This window comes from Chelonia mydas, chromosome 1 (assembly GCF_015237465.2).
Source record: "Chelonia mydas isolate rCheMyd1 chromosome 1, rCheMyd1.pri.v2, whole genome shotgun sequence".
In the NCBI taxonomy this organism is placed as follows: domain Eukaryota; kingdom Metazoa; phylum Chordata; order Testudines; family Cheloniidae; genus Chelonia; species Chelonia mydas.
In genome coordinates this window covers 18,480,301-18,506,070 of record NC_057849.1, presented here as the reverse complement: position 1 = coordinate 18,506,070, position 25,770 = coordinate 18,480,301, and the positions used below count along the sequence as shown (strand labels likewise).

Sequence of the window (25,770 nt, the reverse complement as noted above, 5' to 3'; positions counted from 1 at the left end):
GGCAAAAGAATTCCTGGTGGGGCGATGTCCCCTTGTATCCCCCTCCCCCAGCTACAGACTATCACTCTGTGCAACTCAAGTGTTGTTCTGCATTATGACAGCCTAGCTCAAGTGAGAGTTAACTTGAACTAATAGTGCAGTGAAGACCACTCCTGACTTTGACAACAAGGAGGTAGTTATCCTGATGGTGGGTGGGCAGTAGGTGTTTGTTCACTAGGAACTGGACGGAGGCCACCAACTCATCATCAAATGTCACATTGTGAGAGATATCATCGATCTGTGTGTAACAGTCACTGTAGAGTGTCTTTAGACAGCAGCTGATCTTACACCGTGATTGCTGTAATGCCTAGAAACAATGTGTCTCTGCTGATGTAAAAAAGTGAAACTCCTATGAATCCAAAGGGGCTACACCTATTTTCACCTGCAGAAAATCTGACCACTTTGAGGAGTCACTTAGGCCTGATTCTCTTGTGCCAGTAAAAAAGGAGGACTTGTGGCACCTTAGAGACTAACCAATTTATTTGAGCATAAGCTTTCGTGAGCTACAGCTCACTTCATCGGATGCATTCAGTGGAAAATATAGTGGGGAGATTTATATACAATCTATATTTATATAAATATATATATATATAAATCTCCCCACTGTATTTTCAACTGAATGCATCCGATGAAGTGAGCTGTAGCTCACGAAAGCTTATGCTCAAATAAATTGGTTAGTCTCTAAGGTGCCACAAGTCCTCCTTTTCTTTTTGCAAATACAGACTAACACGGTTGCTACTCTGAAACCTGTTCTTGTGCCAGTATAACTCAGGAATAATTTGAATAGATGAGACTGTTGCAAAACGGAGATGAGAAGAAAATGAGGGCCAGATTTGCATCCTTGAATCTCATGCTACCTGCTTTTGTCCTAAGTCTGAGGTGTTAGGATTTGAATGTACCTATTTTTCTTTTCCCCTTCTGTGTCTGATTTAATAACAAAATGGATAGGAGAAGTTAGGTGCGTAAGCGAGAAGGCACCGGAGAGCGATCTATATATATATACACCTTGATTTGCCATGTAATTATTTCCACAGCCTTTCAGTTTCATTAGGGATTCTGGTGCGAGTCAGGATGTCACTTATTTTTATTTAAAGGTTACGGGAAGGAAAATGAGTACTGACATCTTCTCCAAGCAGACCTGATTTATCAGCTATCTGCCGTAACTCCATCGTCGTTCACTTCTATACTAGCTTGGCTTTCTAAATGCAAAAGGGATATTTTCAGCTTATTACAGGGCATTGGCCTCTCAGTTTGTATTGTTCAGCTGTTATTTATACTTTTTTAATTTTAACTGTCATGCTCTAATTAGCTGCCACGAGGATTTGTGACCAAGTAGTAGGTACTGGAGCTCTTCATGGAAATGTTGACTTTGTCCAGCAGATGCAGCTTGTTAACCCCATCCTAGATATAAAATAGCATGTTTCAGTAGATAGTCTGCTGGTTTGGGAATCGGGACACCTGGTTTCTTTTCTGTCTATGCCACTGACCTACCTTAAGCAAGTCACATCCCCACTCTGTGCCTCAGTTTCCCCTACTACCCTTTGTCTCGCTAAAAGGAAGAAGCTGCTGGTAGGGTTTCCTCCCTGAAGGCACAACTTGCTTCCTTCCCTTGGTCTGAAATGCCTGAATTTTGTTTGCCCTTCAAGGCATGCTGGAAATCCCGTCGTCTTTGCTGGGGGGTGGGGCGGGGAGCCTGAGATGCAGTATTTAGAGAAGGTGAGGTAGCTTTCCTTTTCTGGTTATTGCTATAAATGGAAGGTTGCTGCTGATTTTGTCCTTGGTGGGTTGTGTCTTTACATACAGTAGAACCTCAGAGTTACGAACACCAGAGTTACAAGCTGACCACCCCATCACACCCCTCATTTGGAACTGGAAATATGCAATGAGGCAGCAGCAGAGGGACCCCTCCCCCCCAAAAAGTAAATACAGTACAGCCTCCGTTCCTTAGGTGTTCCTAAGTCTGAGGTTCTACTGTAATTATTAAGGGTGCCTAGCACTTGAGGCCATTGTGTCTGTTTTACAAAAGTATCAACAGAGATTGAAAGCCTTTGGGGGTCATGGGCAGTTGCTCTGTAGCGTGTGTGTGTGTGTGTATACACACACATATATAGCACGGTGGGTCTCTGATTCCCATTCAGGGCTTGTAGGGGCCACTGCACTACATTCAGTACTATATTTTCATGCGTCTTCATTTCCTGGTTCTTGCTGAGCCCAGAAATGCGGGAGTAGTTTGAGAACAGAGCTATTTCTGGCTAAACTGGAAGTCAGGAGTGCTTCAAATCTTATAAAAGAACCTCATTTTTCGAGATATGCAACTCAGATTTGCAACTCCAAGGCATTCTAAAGGCTCGGATAAATATTTCAGCGTTTTGACATTTGCTTATCTGAATCGAAGATCCAAATGCTTTGAAGTTTGTCACCAAAATGCATGCACCTATGCAAGGTCTGTGAAGGACAAAAAGTAATTCATGCAACGGTAAACTATTTGGAATAGAGCCATTAGACCGACTAGAAAAGCGCAATCTAAAGAAAGGAAACCCTCCAGCAACAGTGGAAACATTAGCAGGAACACTTTATCCTAAATAAAAAACATTCAGGATGACATATCAAAGCACAATAGCCTCTAGTGCTCCATGCAATGTGTTACACGGTTTTTACAAGTCAGGTTAAAAACAAGTGGCATCTCACAATGTTCACAGCATGTGTATGCTTACTTTTTAACAAAAAGAAATTCAAAATATATGAATCAGTCTTGTTAAATGCCTGGATTTGTGAAAATTTGAAGGAAAACCACTTAAATTAGATTCAGAAATATAGTATCTTTATTGCAATGAAAAAAAAACCAGCTGCATTAAAAGACATTGTTAGAAAAGCTAATCTGTTAACAGAGAAGTCACATACATCTGTGTCCTGCAATTTACCTTTAACGTACAAGGGAGAAGAGAGAAAAATCTTGCAGACACACTTGAATGCATATCTTCACACAGGCAATGACTTAGTTCATTCTGCTATTCCACACCCCAGACAGGTGACTCCTTAATCTTTGTAGTTATTATTCGGCAACTGGATGTTGAAGCTGTATCACCCAATAACAAAGGTTGGGAGTATTTAGATCTGGTATTTAGGTTTTAGTCCTAGATATAGTCCTTTTAGTTCCTAGTCCAACTAGGAAAATTTGGAGCATGTTTGTTCAGATTTTATCCGCCCTCTCCACCCCCCCACCCCCAAATGTGGAAGCATTCAGATCCTGGCTTTTGATTCCAGCCCTTTTTTCAGATTTCTACCTGCTGTGACTAGTCTGTGAAAACCTTTATCCTAATTGACCCCTGATGGCAATACCAGTTACCTTAATGAATAGGTTGACTCTAATCTCTAGTATCCAGCTTTTCTTCATATTGCCCTATGGGCCCCATTCAGCAAGTGTGTGTCTGGAAGGCTGTGTGTGTCATTTGCCTATGGCTTACAATGCAGAGAATGAAAACCCATTAGCTGGGAGTTGTCAAGCTATTTGGGAATTGGGACATGGAGGTGCTCAAATATCATGGCAATGGGCATGTTGTAAGAACCTAATTAGAATACGTCTGAGCTCACTGCCTCCTATGCGCCACTGCTTCCAGGATTTTGCTCCCTCCTTCCTTGTACTGCTGGGACTGGGCAAGTCAAGGAACATGTGCCAGTCTTAGGGCTGCAATAACTCCTATGCACTGTTCAGACAAGAGGTGGTGGATACATATTCCTGTCCCCAGCCATGGAACCAGGTCTGCCATTAGTGACGGTATGCAGTGTTATAGCCATATGAATCCCAGGATATTAGAAAGACAAGGTCAGTGAGGTAATATCTTTTGTAACCCTCTACTTGCTCGGAGTGGCACTCGGTCCCCGTCTAGTGGTGGCCAAGGCTGTAGCAGGCTCATCATTCTGAAGGGAGCCTAGCAGCTACTAGAGGGGGACAGAGCATCACTCCGAGTAAGCACGCAGGGGGTTATGCTTTTATTGGACCAACTTCTGATGGTGAGAGAGACAAGCTTTTGACCTTACACAGCTCTTCTGAAGGAGAGCTCTGCGTGGCTCGAAAGCTTGTCTCTCTCATCACCAGAAGTTGGTCCAATAACAGATATTACCTCACCCACCTTGTCTCTCCATTAGTGATGGTGCCATGCAGTCTCTTGAGGCTCAGTGCTGTTTATTTTGGCCATCTGCTTCCTCTATGCATAATAGTGCTCATCACTAGTGTCTGTCGGGGGGTAGAAAAAATCTTAAACAGCTCTTAGGCTGAAGATTCTTCTATGGCCATTGAAAATAGATTGAAACTGGGATGGTCTTCAGCAGATAGATTGGGCTGTATCTGAGCAAGCATCCTATACCTTGTGAGATTACCTACCTACATATATTTGCAAAGTTCAGAAAAGTACATACAGTTATGCTCTCAAATAATATTCTACACGACGGCACTTGTAAGATACTGACATTTACAGAGCATGTGTACACTACGTATGTTCTCTCTCAAAGCAGTGCTTTATGTGTCCTGCTAATGAATGCTGCTGATATAAAATCTATAGCTAAACGCAGGCCCTGCCACACCTAAGACAACCACCATGTGCCTTCTTTCTTCCTTTTGAATGACATGAGCAGCCAGTCCATCTCAAGTAATTAATTGCCTAGGTATCTGGCAGATAATTGGCTGAGGAGCACCTGACCTGACAAAAGGATACCAGAGCTCAGTTGGAAGGGGTGCTCTTAGAGAGAGGAGTTCCTAGGGAAAGTGGCGTAGGGCGGGAATGCCAGGTAGCCACAGAAGGCCCTGGGAGGCCCAGCCTGTGAGGAACTCCATGCTGCTTGTGAAAGCGCTAGTCAGCAGGCAGGCCCTACACAGACTCTCGTTCCAGGAAGGAATCGAGGTCTGAGAGTGCCTCACAGTGGGCAAAGGGCCTGGATGTGGCACTGAAACTTAGATTGATTCTTCTTTCCTGCCAAGATGCCTGAGTGAAGGGCTTTCTTGTCTTTCCGTTGAATTTTCTGCTAATAAACAAGATACTCAGAAGGAGGCGCTGTTCAAAGCATAAAAGCCTTGCTGAAATTGACAACCCAATTGGGGAAATTAAGACATGGTGTTCCTGCAGTGCCACACCTGGCCACAAGGTGGTGCATGGGATAGCACACTGTTTCATATATTCACAGATTCATATACGTGAACCCTTTCACCAACACGTGTCCCGCTGAAGTCAGTGGGGTTCTGCACCCAGTGCAATGGATCAGATTGCAGGATGTAACCAAAATACATGTTTACATTTTATCTTTCATCACTTACATATTTGTTGGGTTTTCTGCAATTCACTCAGACGGTGAAACTAGACTTCTTGTTTCAAATCTGTTTTGCTTGGTGCCCCGTGGGTTTGTGCTAAGATTTTCCAGCAATGTTGCTGATGTTTTCTAGTGTTTGTGGAGAGGAGGGGGCAAATGGACGGACACTTCTGTTTTTGCAGGATTTCTTGTCTTTCTGAACCTATTATTCAGTGTCCCTTTTAAAAAAATCATAAAACTGCACAGTTAACTTTCTTGGTTCTGGCTCCAGTGCAGTATAAAGATCACAATCTCATTAAATATGCTGATTTGCTCCAATTATTCTCTGCAGTTATAAAGAGACTAGAAAACAATAGCTGCTCAATTTTCCTTGTAGATCCAATTTTTGGGTATTCTTATGCCTTTAAAATATTTTAAATATGTAATTTTACACTAATATTGGAGTTGTGGCCCTTATTCATAAATGCTGCTTTGGGACATTATGGGTTGTTTTTTTTTTCTCTCTTTCTATATAGGACTCGTCTGGGTGACAGCATATGAAATCACTAGGAGTTAGTGGTCTGCAAATATTGAATGGCGTATCTACTCAGCAAACAACTGAACTGGTAAGCAGGTTGCTTTATTCTTTTTGTTTTTCAGTTTTGAATCTTGAATTGTGTGAAGGGGTTTGCAGTCAGAATCTAGTCAATTAACTGTTTCTTAAAATCAAAGGCTATTCTGAATTTCTCGCATCCTCTGTTTGCCTGAAGAACTTTAATGTCAGCAAATTACATTTATGCCATCTCTTGAAAGATAATGTTTTGACTTTGCAAGTAAGCCATTTTATTTCACGGTGCATCATGGGGTTATATAGACAGTGTTTTATCTACTGTTGGTCCCTTATTCAGAATCCATGGCACTGAGTTTCACCTATATTTGTGCATGAGTAAGAAATCTTTCTTTGTTTTGTTTTTTGGAGTGTACTTGGTGCATTGAGTTTATTGTAAGTATTATATTGACAGTTAAGTTGATACTAAGAACGTTTCTAGGTCTATAAATGCCAGTGCAGCTTTTATTTCTGTCTGAGCAATGCTATACAGAGATCTTAATGTGTTTAAAGGGACACTGTCAAGAAGTATCGAAATCTAAAGGAATGGTTGGTTATAGGGTTAGGGTAACTGGCTTACAATGTGTCCTTGAACAAGTCATGTTGCTTCTCTTCTTCAGTTTCTCTATCAGTGAAGTTTGTGTGTGTGCATGGGGGGTGGGTGGGATTGTGTTTCTGCAAATGAATCCAACAAATGTGCGAAGTGGGATCCTCCTTTTCCTTCACGTAACCAATGAGCTCATCTGTCAGCTAATAAAAAGCTACTAAAAACTCATTAAATGTGCAAAGAAAGCACCCCTTCCAAGAAACCCACAGAAAGTGAAATAATTTAAGATGTAACTTTTAGTTCACTTGCTGAGTCACTGCCTAGGCTTGTGTCACCCTGCCGTTCCTCATCCATGCCCCTATTGTTTGCTGCACATGCTATGAATAAAATCTAGATCACAAGCTCCTCAAATCAGGGACTCCGCCTGTCTGACCCACGAAGCACAGAGCTGCGCATTGCACACGAAAGAGGGCTGTGGGGGAGTGTCCATTCCATACAAGACCTAAAGGGGTTAAGGTGGCTAGGTAGGCCAATTAACTGCTCAGGCTGCACCTGGAGGAGGAACCAGGGAGCAGGGATTGATTAGAGATGAGACTCAGCTGGACAGGAACAAGAGGGGCCTGTATAAAGCCCAGAAGCTGAGAGCAGCAAGGGGCTGCAGGGAAATAGTATGCAGTTGCTCCCTGGGGGAAGGGAGGGATGCAGCGCACGGTGCGGCTGGGAAGCCCAGAGCCGGGGGGAGAGACAGAAAGGTAGGAAAGGCTCAGTGGAGAAGCAGCAAGGCATAGGATAGTGCAGGCCTTGCCTGCCAGAGAAGCAGCAGTTTTGGAGCTATGGCTTGGGTTAAACCTCATTGAAACTGGTGGGCATAACAGCCACCCTTGATTTGGGATAAATGTAAGAAACAGTTAAGCTCCTTTATGGAACCAGAAAGCAGGGCGGCGATCAGCTTTCACTCAAAGCACAGACACATGTGGGTGGAGATGTCTTGCTGGCTATTGTTTTGTGATGGTTTGTGTGTCTGTGAAAGGGACATAGAAAGGCAGAGAAGCCGAGAGAAAGAAGCACCTGATACAGAGTGAACAAGCACTGTGAAAAAGCAGAGAGAGAGAGCACTCTTGAGCCAAGTGCTGTGTAGGAAGGGGTTTGGAGATGGGAGCAAAGAACTGTCTCCTGCTGCATTCAGGGAAACAGGATTTTTTACAGTCTTTGTAAATAAACAGGATTGCATCCAAGATACCTGTCTCCATTATCAGTTTCTCCTCCAACTGTAACAACCTGCAGGAGCCTGAATTTTGGCTAATTGCTCAGATCAAAAAGGGGTAACAATATGTAACTAGGCCTTGCATGTTTTGTGTGTGTGTGTGTGTGTTTGTGTATAGTCATTTGAATCCCACCTTAACGTGGTGGTTCCTTTGTATCACATATCCTGGGTACGAAGCAAAAGAGACAGCACTCCCCTGCTTTCCTGAGGGGCCTTGGGACTGAGATCGAGGAGTTACGTGCTTAAGGACCTAACACCCAAGGCCGTGGCACTACTGGCTAAAATACTCTTGGATACAAAATTGTGATTCTTACAGAATTCTTTCAACTTCCATTCACAAAGATCACTCAAAAAGCCGCCTCTACGGATGAAAGTTTTCTTAAGCAAATGATGGGGCTGTCAGATTTAATTATTATTATTATATTATGGTGTCTAGCTAGTGGGGCCACCATCTGAGATTAGGGCCCCTTCTTGCTGTATATATACGTAGTGATTGAGCCTGCCCTGGACAGCTTACAGCCTAAATAGACAAAGATAGAGGGTGAGAGCTGAAACAGCCACGGATGTGAAGTGACCTGCCCTAAGTGACACAGTTCCATTTCCAGCTCAGCCTATGACTTGCTAAAGTCTCCTGAGTCCCATGCCAATGTCTTGCCCTTTCAATCATGCTGCCTCTTGATTACAGTGAGGAGCAACCCAGCTTCCAGATGTTTGGATTCATTATCTCCTTCCCTACAGCAGAAAATAATGCTTGCCTACCTCACTAGCAGAGTATTTCTAATGATTGATTAATATTTATGCAGTGCTCTGCACATTTGAATTATTATTTATATAACAGGCCTTACTTGCATGACTAGTAAAACGTTGTCACACCTATATCGATAATCTACCGAAATTTTGGAACGAAACTTCTTGATAGTGTTCCATTACCTTTGCTTTCCTGTGTAGTCATTAGAAATTATCTTGGAATATTGTCCATACAGAACAGAATTGATACTATTACCTAATGCACTGGCACTGCTTTGTAATGCCATATGCAAGATGGGGCTAAACGTTTATCGTTTTGGTGTTTTGGCTGATAACTGGAAATGTATGTCGGGGTATGTCAAGGTTCCTTCCCCACTCTGAACTCTAGGGCACAGATGTGGGGACCTGCATGAAAAACCCCCTAAGCTTACTTTTACCAGCTTAGGTTAAAACTTCCCCAAGGTACAAACTATTTTACCTTTTGCCCTTGGACTTTATTGCTGCCACCACCAAGCATCTAACAAATATATAACAGGGAAAGAGCCCGCTTGGAAACATCTTTCCCTCCAAAATCCTCCCAAACCCTACACCCCCTTTCCTGGGGAAGGCTTAATAAAAATCCTCACCAATTTGCATAGGTGAACACAGACCTAAACCCTTGGATCTTAAGAACAATGAAAAAGCAATCAGGTTCTTAAAAGAAGAATTTTAATTGAAGAAAAAGTAAAAGAATCACCTCTGTAAAATCAGGATGGTAAATACCTTACAGGATAATCAGATTCAAAACATAGAGAATCCCTCTAGGCAAAACCTTAAGTTACAAAAAGACACAAAAACAGGAATATACATTCCATTCAGCACAACTTATTTTATCAGCCATTTAAACAAAACAGAATCTAACGCATATCTAGCTAGATTGCTTATTAACCCTTTACAGGAGTTCTGACCTGCATTCCTGCTCTGGTCCCGGCAAAAGCAACACACTGACAGAGAGAACCTTTGTTTCTCCCCCCCTCCAGCTTTGAAAGTATCTTGTCTCCTCATTGGTCATTTTGGTCAGGTGCCAGCGAGGTTATCCCAGCTTCTTAACCCTTTACAGGTGAAAGGGTTTTTCCTCTGGCTAGGAGGGATTTAAAGGGGTTTACCCTTCCCTTTATATTTATGACAGGATAGTTGTTGGGGATGGGGATAAAATGCAAATTTCCCTGCACAAAACATTTTCTTAAGCGATACACATGGTTAGCGAGAGTGGACTTAAAAGTACAAAGGCTTTCTGCAGAAGCCATGGTGAGCCACAGCAGATGGCCTTTCACGATTAAATCCATTGATCAAAGTACTTTTGCACATTCCCATTTTAATGCAGGTCAAACAATAATAAATGTTGGTCAAAGAAATTCAGGCTGCATCTGGAGCATTTTAAATAAATAAAAGAGTTAAACACAAACTAGGGCAGAGGCTGAAGGCTCCTGCCAACTCTTGTTTGAGTACTACAAACTAGGTCCTATTTTGCAGCAGACCCCAGGTCAAGGGGAAAGTGATTAATCTTGCTTTTGCTGGAGGAAAAGATGTAGTCCGCCTCCGTGAATGTTTAAAAATGCAGTTTTACTCCAGAAAAGTTACATTAATCATCATCCACTGTTTTTCTGAAATGGTTTTGTAGAACTGTGCTACCTGCTGATTAATGGTCTCCTTCAATTGTTCAGAACCACCTGTGGAAATGCTGAGCTTGTACACTTTAATTGTTTAGAATTTTACTTTCCACAGTTCCCTTGCATACAAGTGCATTTGGTTATATCAGGCTTAATAGTTCTTGCTGACTTTGTCATTGTGCATCCTTGAGACTGGTAAACAGTAGAGTGGTCTCCTCCTTCCTGTGGATTTACATTAAACGCTAGGTGATAAAGTACTGTTTAGTTAGAGGGGGGAATGGGGAGGAAAGATGACTGTGTAGTGACAGGCACCAGTTAAAAGTGACAAGGAATGTGCCTGCTGAATCTTTCAGCATGACAGTGCATCTAAATTGAGTAAGTGCCTGGCTTGAGGCAGATAAAGAGAGCAATTGGTATTGCCACAAGGTTCAGAACTGAGCAGCAACATGGTTTTAGCTGCCTTTTCAAGGGAATGCTTTTGAGGCTTCTGCCTCTACCGGTTTCACATTTAAAGAAATAAATCCAGCACATCAAAGAGCCTTAATGCAACAAGGAGAAAATTGAACTTTTGTCTATTTCAATGTAAAATCTATGCAGCATGGCTAAGCGTGTATTGGGTTGCATTACACATACAGAAATACTGTTCAGTCTGAAATTATGATTGAATGAATGGTCCAGTGTCGTCATCCTTTTCAAATATAAATGTATATTCAGATCTACGTTTTGGATATTGTCACAGGATAGCTGGCCCTTGAAGGGGAATAGGCCCTAGCCCCTGATCTGCTGAAGCTGTGAGTCCAAGGTTCTGGTGACAGCTTGAAGATCACCTGGTCCTCATATATTAGAGAAGCAAGTAGGTCAGTTGAGAGCCACAAGGAGTAGGAAGACTCCTGCAGGAATCTATGGGCCAGGGTAAAGGACCCAATTTATATGTGACTCTCAGGCAGATGGCCTGCAGAGTGTAATCCTGTGGGAGTCTAGGCGAGCCTTTTTGCTCCGAGGTAGCTGGCCTGAGGAGTGTAATTCTGTAAGGTGTCAACAGGATCCTGCAGAAGTCAGGGGGAAAGGAGAAGTTTGATATACTGGACTGGCTCTGGAGAACTAAACTGAAGCCCTGAAGAAAGGAGGGACTGGGATCCTGTGGCTGGAGCGTGTTCTTCAGGGCATGGCCTCGTGACTTAGTCCACTGGCTTACGGACACTAACATGAATTGCAAATGTCTATATTTCAGATGATTAAAAAAATGTGTTGAGCTAATCTGAGACAATCAGTGTCTGAATCAATAGCAGCTGATTAATCCAAATGGTACTTCAAAAAAAATGATGTAGCACTGTGAACTTGTGGCATCAAATGACGGACACTATTGCATTACCTAATAAAACCAATTTCATTTCATGCATTGCACCTGCAGTGGCGCTTCAGAAATGTAAGACTGAACCAAAAATCACAGGGCTGAAACCATGTGCTTTGCTGGCTTGCATATCCTATTAGTCAAATAATAGGACACAAATTATTATGAATGGGATTGTTCTCTTTGTATTACAGCCATCTCTTTGCATCCAAGCTTGGTTGCAGAAGATATCTGTGCCACTTCAGATGCATCTGTAAAAATGTCCATGTAAAAATTGCTATTGAAATTTAGTGATATAACGCAATACCATCTGTAGATAACTTCATTCCCATCCCTGTAGAACAGTCTCAGCCCCTTATCCAGTAAATGGGCATATCACTCCTTGTGCTCTAGCTCCCAACCCTGTTCACTGTCAGCTCAAAGCCTTGTTCCTGGTCTTCCCATTAATGGATCCTTTGGGACCATGCTGTTTGCAAAGCCCTGGATGAAGTATGTGAGAGGTGGAGATAGTGTTCTTGGGCAAACAGGTTCAGTTGTGGAACAAACTTCCGGAAGGGAATTGTATTCATTAAGAGTCCAGGCACTTTCAGGGTATGCTGCAAAAACTGTACCTTTGACCAAGCTTTCTCACTAGAACCAAAATCCAGAGTGACCTCTTACACACGCCACAAACAGATACTCTTCACAAAATGGGGAAGAAGAGGAGAAAATGTCATGCAATCCACTAGACCTAATTTATCTGAGAAATGTACATATTATTTAAATAGAGTGGTTCTGAAACAACCCGAAAGCAAGGGGTGCATGTGTGCTGAGGGTAGGTAGGTGGGTTAGCAGTAGAGTGGCTTCACGGTTTATCGCTTCAGAACTCTGAAGATCTGAGCTTGGATCCTGCGTTAGTTCATAAATACATATGGCTCCTCACTGGACACTTGTTTCTCAATTTAAAAAGCCAACAACTGCAAAATTCAGTGGCATTAGCAGTCTTTGTTTAATAGAGATCCATGATTCAAGCAGCTATGGAACTTAAAATCTACCAGGGAGCATGAAACAATCAATAATAGTTCAAAGTTTTATAGCATCTTTTATCCAAGGACCTTGCAATACTTTACAAACATTAATTAAGCTTTGAACCACCCAACACCCCTATGGAATAGAAAAGTGCTACTTTTTCCCACATGGGGAAATTTGAGATGTATAAAGGTTAAGTGACTTGATGTCTGTCACATAACAAGTTTATGATGGAGATGGCAAGGAGACTGGTACTCTTCTACATCACTCATCCTGCACCTTCCACCAACTCTCATATCTTCGATTTGTCACCGCATAGCTCCTTCACAGGGTTTGTTCCCTGAAGAGGGAAGACGCCATTGTCCCCTACTCTGAACACCAAAGCTGGGTAAATACCTCCAAAACACTTCCTGAAAATACTGGCTTGGGGGAAGATGGTAGGAGGAATCACTTTTTTTGCTCACGCCAATTCTGTGTTTGACTTCCATGAATGCCTAGTCACCAGGATCACTGGAAGGGATGTTTATGGAAATGATGGATTTAAAGCAAATATTGGAGAATATTTGCAGGAACTGAATTTTGAACCCATAACACAAGTATTTACAAAGGCAACCTGATTCTATGAATTACGCTCATCCAATCATGGAATGACAATCATAGCATGTGATCAATGTGTATCCAATCAAAATTAGGCAGCACAGCTCTCATTTCAGATCCTCACAATAAATTGATCACAAACAATTGAGACAGAGTTATCTGCCAATACTTTTGAGGAATATCTTTAAATAATAAATACAATTGAGATGATCATAAGCTGATTTCTGTCCATCCAGCCACAGAAAAAGAGGCTAAACTGCTGAAATAAATTATTCACTATAAACAATTCATTTAGTTCTTCTGCATGCTAGATGTGACACAAGTTTGGAGGCAAATGTTCTAGGTGTTCTTAGGCTCTAGTCCTCAGTGGGTTCCCCAGGACACGTACACACAACAAGTAACAGAAGATTCCGTTGCTAATGTTGCTAGAAATACAAGGGACAGACTCCCTAGGCACATTTTCTTCAGTGGTTATAACCAAAGCAAACCCCAAACCACTAGTTCCCAAACCAGTCTAGGAGTATCAAAGTAGCAGAATTGTAATGTAAACCCATCCTATTGTCTTTGTGCCTGCAGTCTGTAGCACCATGTCTTTCTGCTTGCAGCTACCACTGGCTTTCTGACAGAAACAGGGGTTGTTTCCATCCAGCTCTCAGGACCTCCAGATTTATATCTCAGCCTGCCTATTATCCACCCTTCCCTCCATAGCCAGCTCCTGAGCACATGCAGCCTCTAGATCCCTCCACAGCCAGTTTCTTTCCCCCCTCCCCCCCACCTCAGCCTGGGGCTCCCTTTCCTGTGCTAGAGGAATTATGGAGCCCTCTAGTGGCTGGAAGCTGAACTTAGGGCTAACAGAGCAGTTAGCAATGAGTCAGCAGGTTCATTACACAACTGTTAAAGTTAAAATGAGAAGAAATCCAAATATATTCAGGTATGGAAATGCACAGTAAAGGCACTCAGACAACTTTAATTCCACCCAGGAGTGAGGCCATGCAGTAATCACCCAATTATTATTATTATTAGCATATAAAAATTGTAGTCCCAGATTAGATTACATTGATTTTTAAAGATTTTTTCCCCTCCTCATGGTTTCACTAGAGGACAGAGGTAAGGATGTTTGGGTGACCTTGACAGTGCAAAGCACCACCATTATCCCCAAATACAACTTAGTTTGGCAGGGGCCATTATTACTATTATTAAGGAGAGTATCTGTGGCCAAAGTCCCATTGACAACAAGAGGGGGTGGCAACCATTTTGAAAGGAAGGCAGTTCTCCATTGATTTCTCTTCAAATGAACATCATTTGTCAGTCTGTTCTGAAGGGGGTAGAATAATAGCCAAAAAACCATTATTCCTAACACAATTTTTTAAATGTAGCCACTGCACAAAAAATGACTGAGTGTTAATGATACGGAGAGTTTGATTATAAGAATGGAATAATGCCAACTCTTCTTTAGGGATGACAGAAAAAAAAGTCTAACACCAGGTGCTAAATTTCTTAAGAGTCATTTTAAAATTATTTTTAAGTCCTTAACTAATTATTTGATTTACTTGTAAATTTTCATAAAATTCATTATGTACTCAAAGAGTCAGTATTGGTAATTTTGGGGAGATACGTTGTTTTTCTGTATATATAACAATGTGGTTAAATCAGCTGTAAGCGCAAAACTCAACTTAAACATATTTATGGAATTGTGACCAATTCTTCCAGCATAAAAGACTTCACTAATAACTGGCATTTATTAGAAAAGATTTTGCAATTTTGGGAGAACAACTTCCTTAACTTGGTCAGAAAGGCAGCAAAAAGTGAGTAACTGGTAAACTTTCAATGAAAAGGCTGGTCTTAATTTCTTCTGGGAACAGCACAAGTTTCCATTCTTATGAGAACTTCCCATTTCATGAAATAGTCACTGATTCCGGATTACCTTTTGCCTGTAGACAAATCCTAAATCTCAAGTTTGCGTTCCTCCACTTATCTCCGTTGTGACAGTGTCTCACAAGCAGGGATATGATCTCTCAAGCAGGCAGGTCCCAAATCACCAGAATTTCACACCTCAAACCACGTCTCTAACCCAGCCATCAACAGAATCTTCCATGGGTTGAGATGATTTCGTAGTCATAGTGAGCATATAAGAAAAAAAGCAGTGACTTTTGTGATGACAAAGTTTTATGATACATTGTGAAACTTTCAGTGGTAAACCGTAGTACAAGTTCAGTACTCCAACAGATCAGTGCCACCACGGGCTCTAAAGGATATGCAGTTTGTGACAGATATGACAATATCCTAGACAAACCTTATGGACTTAAGAGAAGCATTACTGAATTAAGTTAAATGCTTTTGTAATCTGTTACATTAAAAATGCAGTTGTTTGTGTATTGTTGTGAGATTGTATGTAACTTTGGGGTTGCTCATGTAATTCCTTTGGTTATCCTTGGAGATGTTTGCATATACTAATTCAAATTGGATTATCCAGGGACCAACAGGCAAAGAAAGGTTTTCTGAAGAAATAGCCTAGTTTTAAACTGGCTCAGGGCCTTCTTCCTGATCCAGCAAACGGACAGGGTCCACAGAGGGCCCTGGTCCTTAAGGAAGGATTGGAGTGACTGGGCCTACTGAGACCCCATAAGACTGTGCTTGTTTTGAGCTGAAGCTGTGATGAATTTGAAATCACAAGGAAACCTCTTCATTCGGGGTTTTGAAGGACTGCTCCTACCAGAGCCCAAAGCAGAGTTGGGGTGATCTCTGGAAAGCTTATTAGCACCCGTCTTTTTTTTTAATTGTTTTAACATGTTTTCTCTGACATACTTTTACCTTAAGAATAATATAGGCTTGCATATGAAGAGCTGGGTGGTACATTAAAACAGTGGACAATTACTCTGTTATTAGGCTCTGAAGAGAAAGTAAGCAGGCCTGCTTGGGCAACGTCTCTTGCTGAGGTATCGTAGTATAGTCAGGGACTGTGCAGCCTGGAAATACCCCCAACAGAAGGGTGTGAGACACGTGCCCCCACTCAAGAAAGATGACAGCCAGGCAGTGCCAGGGCTAAGCCCCAGCACCTCTAGGCTTGGCAGTTCATGGCCCTGGCACCTCTGTGCTTGCTGCATCAGTTATGAATGTAAAGAAATTGCTTGAGCCCCAGCACCTCTGTCATTACAAATTGAGCACTGCAGCCAGGGGAACCTGAAGCTAGAGTCTGTGCCGTTGCTGGACCATAGAAGAAGAATACAGTTCCCCTGAACTGTGACTGTTTACTCTGGGTCACAATCTGATTATCTTTCCAATGTTGCCTAGAACTTTACTTCATGAATAGTCCCCCAGAAGGCACTGATACCACTCTGGGAGTGAAGTGCTACAAATCACGAGTAAGGGTGTCAGAAATTGTCCCTTCATGAGAGACTTCAGAAATGTTGAGTGTAGATGGCTTGTTCTTTCGAGTGGAGTCCTTCTATAGAACGACCATCTAGAAAGAGCAAAATCACATTGGAATTCTATGATCTTATGTATTTCTGCTGAAGTTACAGGCCCAATCATAACGCTGATTAAGTCAATGGGAGTTCTGCCATCAACCTCAAGGGAAGCCCTGTATATACACCTGGAAAAGAACATAAAATCCTTACTGTTCAAGTTTTTGTGTCATCTACAAACTTTAAGAGTGGCAAATAAAGAAGAGGACGGAGCAATCTGGATCAATTAGTGAGATAGGCACAAGCAAACAATATGCATTTTAACACAGTTAAATATATATATCTAGGAACAAAGAATGTGTCCACATTTACAGGATGAGGGACTCTATCGTGGAGAGTAGTGACTCTGAAAAAGAGATGGGGATCATGGAGGATAATCAGCTGAACATGAACTCCCAATTTAATGCTATGGCCATAAGGTAGGGTGACCAGATGAAATGGAGAAAATATCAGGACACATCGGGGAAGCAAAAAAAAAAAAAAAAAAGCAGCCGGAGTTGACAAAGCAAAAACAAAAAACACCGGAGCAGCCAAAGCCCATGCATCAGTCAGGATGCGGGACAAAGACCTAAAAATCGGGACAGTCATGATTTTATCGGGATGTCTGGTCACCCTACCATAAGGACTAATGCAATCCTGGGATGCATCAACGGGAAAATCTCGAGTTGAAGTAGAGAGGTTATTTTATTTTATTTTACATCTATATTTGGCACAGGTGCAACTGCTGCTGGAATACAGAATCCAGTTCTGGTATCCACAATTCAAGAAGGATGTTGATAAATTGGAGAGGATTCAGAGAAGAGCCATGGGAATGATTTAAAGGATTAGAAAACATGCCATATAGGGATAGACTCCAGGACCTCACTCTATTTAGCTTTACAAAGAGAAGATTAAGGGGTAACTTGATCACTGTCTGTAAGTACCAGTGTAGCCAACAAATAGTTGATAATGAGCTCTTCAATCTAGCAGACGAAGGAATAATAAGATCTGAGGGCCAGAAGTTGAAGCTAGACAAATTCAGACTGGAAATAAGATGAAAATTAACAGGGAGGGTAATTAACTACTGAAACAATTTTTAAACCAAGGGGGAGTTGTTGTTGTTCTTTGTTTGAGATATGCTCTAGTTCAGAAGGAATTATTTTGGGGAAGTTCTCTGGCTTGTGGTACACAAAGGGTCCACACTAGATGAACATAGTAATCCCTTCTGGCCTTGGAATCTATGAATCTTTAAATAAAATATAGATATATATGGAATTTATCTGGACAAGCCTGATCTATCCCTAGTGTAACTCTTCTCAAGCAAGCAAAATTACCCAAGGGATTAAATTAGCCCCGTGTTTGTGTAAGGCACTGTATTTGTGCTAAGTATTGTTAATACAACTAAAAATAATGGTTAGTACTCTTCATTTACAGATTGGGCTCACCTGGATATCACTTTGTGAACTTTAATCAGATACCTGTGGAACATAGCTATACTTTCAGAGGCAAAACACAGTAGAAGCTTAGAAACAGAAATGGGAGAACTGGAATATTTGGTTTGGGAAGGTGTGGGCTCAATGTAACTTATGTCTGAAACATGGTGGGATGAAAAATCAAGGGAGCTGATAGAACGGATAGGTTAGGTCACGGGAGAGAGAGTTGCACTACAATGTAAAGGAGACCATAGGTGCATTACAGAGGGAAGATGACTTCTTGTAGGGTGAAAATGATCGTGGCATGAATTCAACTTGGTTTCAAAAAGAATTGAATAACAGAGAATACCACAGGCCCCCAAATCAGAATAAGATATGCCGTATGTTGAGATAGATGTAAGATTGCATCTTTTCCCTACATGTCTGTGCAGAGTAGTAAAGAAGTAAATTATCTCGTACTTAACCTGTACGTGCTACTAACATGGCTGGTCTGAGCCAGATTGGGAGAGCAAGTTCTGCAAGATTGCGACTATCCCCTGTACAAGTTGATGGGGAGAATGGTGGCGCCTGGACTCTGTCCACCCCAGCGTACCAGCCAGTGTAACAGAACTGGGAAGAAAGAGGGGTAGCAATATGCAACTAGTGTGGGTCTGTGATCTGTTACCATGCCTTCATCTACTGTGCTTCCCCTGGGACAAAGGAGGAACTTGGTTTGTTCCTGGGAGGGTTGTAGCCACACCCCATCTCTTACAGAGGGAGAGATATAACATCACAATCTACCCCTAAGAAAAATGCCTGATCCACTGGTAGCATAGCAATGAGGGACTTCAACAATCCCACGAACTGGAGCATAGTTTGGTAAAGGGATGTTTTAGAACCATCAATGACTGCTTGTTGAAGTAGTTGGTTTGGGTCGCAATGTAGAGGAGAAGGTGTTTGCTGTTTTGTGTTTGTTGGAGTTCAGTCAATGGGGATTACTCCCACGTTTATGGGGAAGCAGGTGCTTACGGGGTTTGTTGGATCACTGCCCCGTCACGGGGAAATCCAAAAGTGGGGATAACTTAGTGCCGATTGTTTTGTCAATTAACTTGCTTGTGGGCCTCGTGGAAAGTGGGTGTGTAAAGCATGTTTTTTAATGAAGCAATACACAGGGGTTAATAAGAGCTCCATTGGCTAGGAATGATCCCTGGTCAAATTTGATATAGTAGTACTGAAATCCCCTTGACAATAATTTTTAAAGGGCAGCCTTTTAAAACTATGAAGAAAATGGTTAATGGCAGCCTAAAAGGGCAGAATAAAACAACCTTAACCATCAAACCAGGCTGGCAGTGATTTAAGGAAACTGGACCTGATTCTGATCTCATTTACCCCATTGGTGTTCAAATCAGGAGTCCTATTGTCTGCTGTTTATAAAGCAGAGTCACTGCACTGAAATCAGGGGAGATCTGCCACTTTTTGTCAGCGGAGAACTTGCCTCTGGGAATAACTCCCCTGAAGTCAGTGTTACATTGGTGAGAGATTGGAATCAAGCACACAGATGATTTGCCATGCCTCCGAGGAAGAAAATGAAGACAGGATACTCTGGCTGGCTAACTAGAAAAGAGCGCAGGTTTATAAGGGCTGAACAAGCTTGCTTTTAAAGAATTTGAAATCCTACCCACATGACACAAATATATTGGGATATAAACTACCTCAGCTAAGGTGCAAATTGGAAATAAAAAGGACAAGGTGATGATATGGGCCTAATTAAGAAGAGGATAATGCAGTACCTTGAGAATAGGGTCAAACCATCTTGCAGTCTCTTGGGGAAAATTCTCTAACCTGTTAGAGTTCTTTGAGACAGTTAATAAAACAGTAGATAAAGGTGACCCAGTGGACATAATTTACTTGGGTTTTTAAAATGCTTTTGATAGAGTCCCTCATAAAAGACTGTTAAGTAAAATAAATCTCCACAGGGTAATGAGCATACTCTTGCTGTGGATTTAAAAATTTAGTGAAATAAAGACTTGTGAATGATTCAGAGTAGAGAGAGGCTAGTGTTGGGTCAGAGTAAAGGAGCATAGTTGTATTTATTGATGGTCAGAAGGATACAATGAACCGAAAATTGGCGACATTTGCAGATGACACAGTCCTCTTGATGAGTAAAAGCTGCAGAGGCTTATGAGATAATCCTGATAAATGTAAATGTATTTATCATTTATATTGTGGTAGCACCTACAGGCCTTAACCACTGTTACCCCATTGTGCTAGACACGGTACAATATACAGTAAATGACAGTCCTATGCCAAAGGTTCTACAATCCAAAAGGGAATGGGCATCATGATGGCAGCTGAAACTCAGCTTGGTAGCCAACACAGTCTAAATTTCTCAGGGATGCTGGTGGGCTTTGAGCTTCTGGGGTCCTCTGAGGAAAAGGTGCACAGTGCTCCATTGCTTTGCACCTTGGGCACTCACTTCCACCAAAGCAAAGTGAGTTTCAAGTGCTGTTTCATTCTGATTTCTCAGCATTTTACACTCACTTTGTATTGATGAAAATGTGCAAGGTACAGGGCAAAAATTACCAGACCATAAGCTTAATTAGCCATCCCGACGAAGTGATGTTGAAAGTCATATTGAACAGATTGAAGCCACAAGCGCTGAAGAACAGGCTGGCTTTCATGCTGGAAGAAGTACCACAGAACAGATTTTCAGCCTTCGTGTTGTACATGAGAATTACTTACAACACCAGGAGGACATCTACCATGTCTTTGTTGACTTCAAGAAGGTGTTTGACAGAGTATGGCACAAAGCTCTCTGGGCAACCATGAAGAAGTACCATGTTGGTCATAAGCTTATTCTTACGGTTAAACAACTGTATGCCAAGGCCAGCAGTGCAGTTCTGATCAATGGCACAGTTGGAGCGTGGTTTCGCACCACTGCTGGAGTCCGGCAAGGCTGCCTTCTTTCGCCCACACTGTTTAACATCTACATGGAGTGCATAATGGCTGATGCCCTAGAAGATCACATATGCACAGTCAGCAGTGGGGGAGGCGAACAATCTCAAATCTTCAGTTCATTGATGACATTGACAGCCTGGCAGGCAGCGAAGATGAACTTGCCAACCTTATGAAACGATTGGATGAAACCTCTGCAAAATACGGCATGGAAATCAGTGCCGAGAAAACCAAGCTGATGACAAACAAACGTGATGGGATCAGCTCACATATCACTGTCAGTGGACAAGAGCTGGAGACAGTGAATCAGCTCAAGTATTTGGGGGCAATCATCACTGATGAAGGATCAAAGGCAGAAATTCTGGCAAGAACTGCGCAAACAACAGCAGCAGTGGCAAAGCTAAAGCCAATTTGGAGGAATAAGAACATCTCCCTGGAATCCCAACTGAAACTGCTGCATGCATTGGTCATCTCCATTTTTCTGTATGCTTGCAAGACATGGATCCCTACAGCAGAACATGTACGTAAAATACAGGTAGTAGAGATGAGATACTTCCATAAAATCCTGGGCATCTCTGACTTCAACCCTGTCACTAATGAAGAGGTCTTTAACATCATAACCCAATGCTCTGGGTCATGTGAAGACCTCCTGATGACAGTGAAGAAGCACAAGCTGAAGTGGTATGGCCATGTAACAAGATCATCTGGCCTATCCAAGATAATCCTCCAAGGGACAGTACAGGGGAAGAGAAGAAGAGGTACACAGAAGAAGAGATTGATTGATAACATAAAACAGTGGACAGAAATGGACTTCGCGGAGACTCAAGCACTGACACACCATCGTCAGGGGTGGAGACAATTGGTCGATTGCTCATCAGTGATGGTGCTCCAACGACCAATGCAGTTATGGGAGTGGTGATGATGATGATGATGATGACAAAGCAATGGAGAAGCAGATCCAGAGACTCAAGAGTTACCATGGCTTGCTCAAAGATGTTGGCCCAGTGTGCTTCGGTGGTAGTTGAAAATTATTTTTCTGTGGTATAGGGACAAGTCCTGAGAATTGCTGAGCATCCTCGTCTCTCATCATATCACAATGGGAGTTGAGAGTGTTAGGCACCTATCAGATCTGGCCCTTGAGACTGTAAACTCTTGTTTATTTTTCTTCTGTGCCATGTATAGTTATAGGGTTCTATAAGTAAAAATTCAACTCCCTTTAAAGTTGTTAATGGAAGGCTTCTCATTGACTCTAATAGGAGCTGGATGAGGCCCATTATGCTAGAGAGAGAGAGAACATACAAGATGTTTTTGTGTGTGTGCTAGAAAGGTTTTATTAACATGAGTTTGGATTTGCCACATCACCCACAGATTATGTATTATATTTTTAAGAATTACTTATATTGCAGTTGCACCCCAAATGTGCTAGATATGCTTAGGCTGATCATCCAAGCAAATGCAACTGAAACCCTTATTTGCAGAAACCTATTTATGAAATTGTTAACAATAATGAATAGAAGAAGAAGGAAACTCAAGGATGTTTCCACTCAGCAATCTTGCCATGAATATTTATCCTCCAGATAGGATTAAAAGGAAAACACTGGGTCTCATCAGAGAGAGCTTTCAATTAAAAAAAAATTGCCTGATTGGAGATAGTAGCTCTTGGAAGGTCTAGTTTAGTGGATGCACATTCATGCTGATGGACGGTGGCCAGTGGGCAAGAAACAGGGCTGTCAGCAGACTCAGAAGAAATGACACTCAACTATAATTTATGGGCTGTGGACTTGGGCTGACAAATATGCTGTCTGTGAAATATGCTGTTAAATGCTCACATTCTTCAATTTAACTAGACTCAAACTGATGGAAAATTGTCTGGGGTGCCAAGATAGATGGTACAGAAAAGTCTAACCGAAGATGTCTAGAAAAAATGCAGGGCACAGAGTTTGCTTTTTTAGATATTTTTATATATTTGCCAAGTGTCTTAAGATTTAACAAATTGTATTGGATCAAGGGCCAGGCACAATAAAATACTTGGAGGCTTTAAAAATAGATCAGAAACACGTGCCGTGAAATATCTGGTTAATAAGTGGTCTTTACTAGAGTGGGAAGGTGTTGCTAATAAAATTGACTTATATGTTGACATCTGCTGCCTCTGTCTCTTTTCACTTTTCACCCCTCGTACTCCTCATCCCTTCCCTGTTCTGCTTCCATCTTTTGGGGCCCTCTCTCACAAAGTTTTGAGAATTCTAGTGCTTCTGCAGCAAAGCACTCAAGCACATGCTAAACTTTTAACCACGTGAGTTGTCTCATTGACTTATGCTTCAGTGCGTCGCTGGATCAGGGCAAGGGTGCTCAGCAGCTTTGAAGATCGAGCCCCTATTCCCTCTGATATTCTGCTTTATGCTACCTGTTGCCCCATCTACACAGGCCTAACAACCATGCTTAAGCTCAGTTTGAACACATGTGTGGATGCACAGTTTTCAAACATGGCTTATGGACAGGGCCAAATCATGTTAGAAGACCCATGTTCTAGCCCAGATCTCTCTCTGCGTGAGTACAGCTCCCAGCCAAGCTGTGTTAGAACCAAATTCAGCTCCAGCAGAGTTAAAACTACCATGTTCCTGACTGATTGTTTATATGGATTGCAAGATGTGTGCTCCTCTATCTCTGCCGCTCCTCTCTCTGCTCTCTCTTCATCATGCTAAGGTCCCTGGATCTGTTACAATGGGTACTTCAGCCTGCTTACAGCTTGGGTTCAGAACCAGACCGATCAGTCACTGGCAGCAGGGGAATGCTTAAGGTTTTTTCTGCCTCTGCAGGGGCTGGGAACTCAGCTACAACTCCCGGTTACAGAGATTTTTCTGAAGGAAATTCCAAACTTTATTTCAAGTCTCTGGTTAACAATTTCGCTCAACGTGTCTGCCTAGTTCCCAGCTATGTGCTGGCATTGCATTTGCCTTCTGGGATGATTGTCCTATCAGCTCCACTTCCCCTGGTACCCCTGCTGGCTTCAGAGAGGAAGCTAGGCCCAGAAAAAGCCCAAAGCAAAAACAAAGGTCTGTACCTTCTGTTTTAACTTCTTATTGAGTATCTCATTGGGGATCTCAGCCAGCAATGTGGGCAGAGTACAGAACATAGTCTTCAGCCTAGTGCAAAGTCCGTAATTTAACTAGCATCTTAAACAAGTGATAAATAGCCTTGACAGGTTTCAGAGTAACAGCCGTGTTAGTCTGTATTCGTAAAAAGAAAAGGAGTACTTGTGGCACCTTAGAGACTAACCAGTTTATTTGAGCATGAGCTTTCGTGAGCTACAGCTCACTTCATCGGATGCATAGAGACTAACCAGTTTATTTGAGCATGAGCTTTCGTGAGCTACAGCTCACTTCATCGGATGCATAGTTGCTATGCATCCGATGAAGTGAGCTGTAGCTCACGAAAGCTCATGCTCAAATAAACTGGTTAGTCTCTAAGGTGCCACAAATAGCCTTGAGTTTCTCCAGGAGGGATTGATTGTGGGCAGGGCTTGATTAACCCTCCTGTTGGCCCCGGAGCTATTAGATTTTGTGGGGCCCCTGTACACAAGTCTTTTTCCTAATTTAAAAGAAAATTATCACAATTATGGCATCGAGGCTATTAACGCTATACTGAACTTGCCTTTTAATTAACATAAAGCTGTACTGTGGTTACATTTCAGTCTTAAAACATGTAGAACATAGTTAAGTTAATTCAAAATAGCCTACTTCTAACCTTAGAACAGCTGTTATATTAGTTTCTTTCTGGGAGGGAGGGGGCAGAATTTTGGGGTGGAGGAGAGAGTGAGGGATGCAGGGTCTGGGAGGGAGTTTGGGTGCAGGAGGAGATTCTGACCTGGGGCAGGAGGTTGGGGTGCAGGAGGGGGTGCGGGGTCTGGGAGGGAGTTTGGGTGCAGGAGGAGATTCTGACCTGGGGGAGAGGGTTGGGGTGCAGGAGGGGGTGCGGGGTCTAGGAGGGAGTTTGGGTGAGGGATTCTGACCTGGGGGAGAGGGTTGGGGTGTGAGGTGCAGGCTCCGGCCAGCAGGCACTTACCACAGGCGGCTCCCAGCCGGCGGCGCAGCAGGGCTCAGGCAGGCTGCCTGCTTGCCTGCCATAGCCCCACGCCACTCCAGGGAGCGGTCAGCTGCTGAAACATCTCTGCGCGCCCCTGGGGGGAAGGGGACAACATGTCTCCGTGTGCTGCCTGCAAGCACCACCCATGCAGCTGCGGGGATGGTGGCGGGGGCAGCATACGGAGCCTTCCCCCCTCCACCCCCGCCAGGGGCCGCAGAGACAAGCCAGCAGCCAGCTGCTTCTGGGAGCTGCATGGATGCACAGCATGCAGGCAGCCTGCCTGAGCCCTGGTACGCTGCAGGACTTTTAGTGGCCCGGAGATCACGATCGACTGGCAGAAGCTCCAGGATCGACGGGTTGGTGACCACTCAATTGTATATAATTATGGATTTATTTTTCTGGGGCCCCCCTTAGCCCGAGGCCCTGGGCTGCAGCCCCTAAAGCCCCTGAGTTAATTCGGCCCTGATTGTGGGTGTATAATTATGTCCTAGTCAAAAGGTCAAGTCTCTGGAGTATAATGTTCTCATCATGTGCTTAAAAAAAAGGAGGTTTTGTACAAATCCCAAGATTGAATTTTTCTCAAGGACAAAGCCCTTATTCCAGTCCATTCTATCCTCCACACCTCTAAGCCGCTCCCAAAGGTCATAGAGCATGACCTTGGAACCTCATTCAGCTCATTAGAGCACTACCCAGATTGTATCCCTACCGGATAATTCTATCCATTAGAGTAGGCCTCCCAGTGGCTACGGTCTCCAATAAGATGAGGTTTTTGAAGCTGGAATCTTTCT

The 25,770-nt window shown here is 42.7% G+C and overlaps 1 protein-coding gene across 1 annotated transcript in view; it reads left to right on the top strand.

Moving 5' to 3' along the window:
• The window catches only part of TENM4 (teneurin transmembrane protein 4), a 1,747,045-nt gene that overhangs the window by 789,607 nt on the left and 931,668 nt on the right, over window positions 1–25,770 (top strand). The window contains exon 5 of the mRNA XM_043528206.1: window positions 5,856–5,945. The gene's annotated coding sequence lies outside the window, so the exon portion shown is untranslated. The remainder of the gene's footprint in view (window positions 1–5,855; window positions 5,946–25,770) is intronic.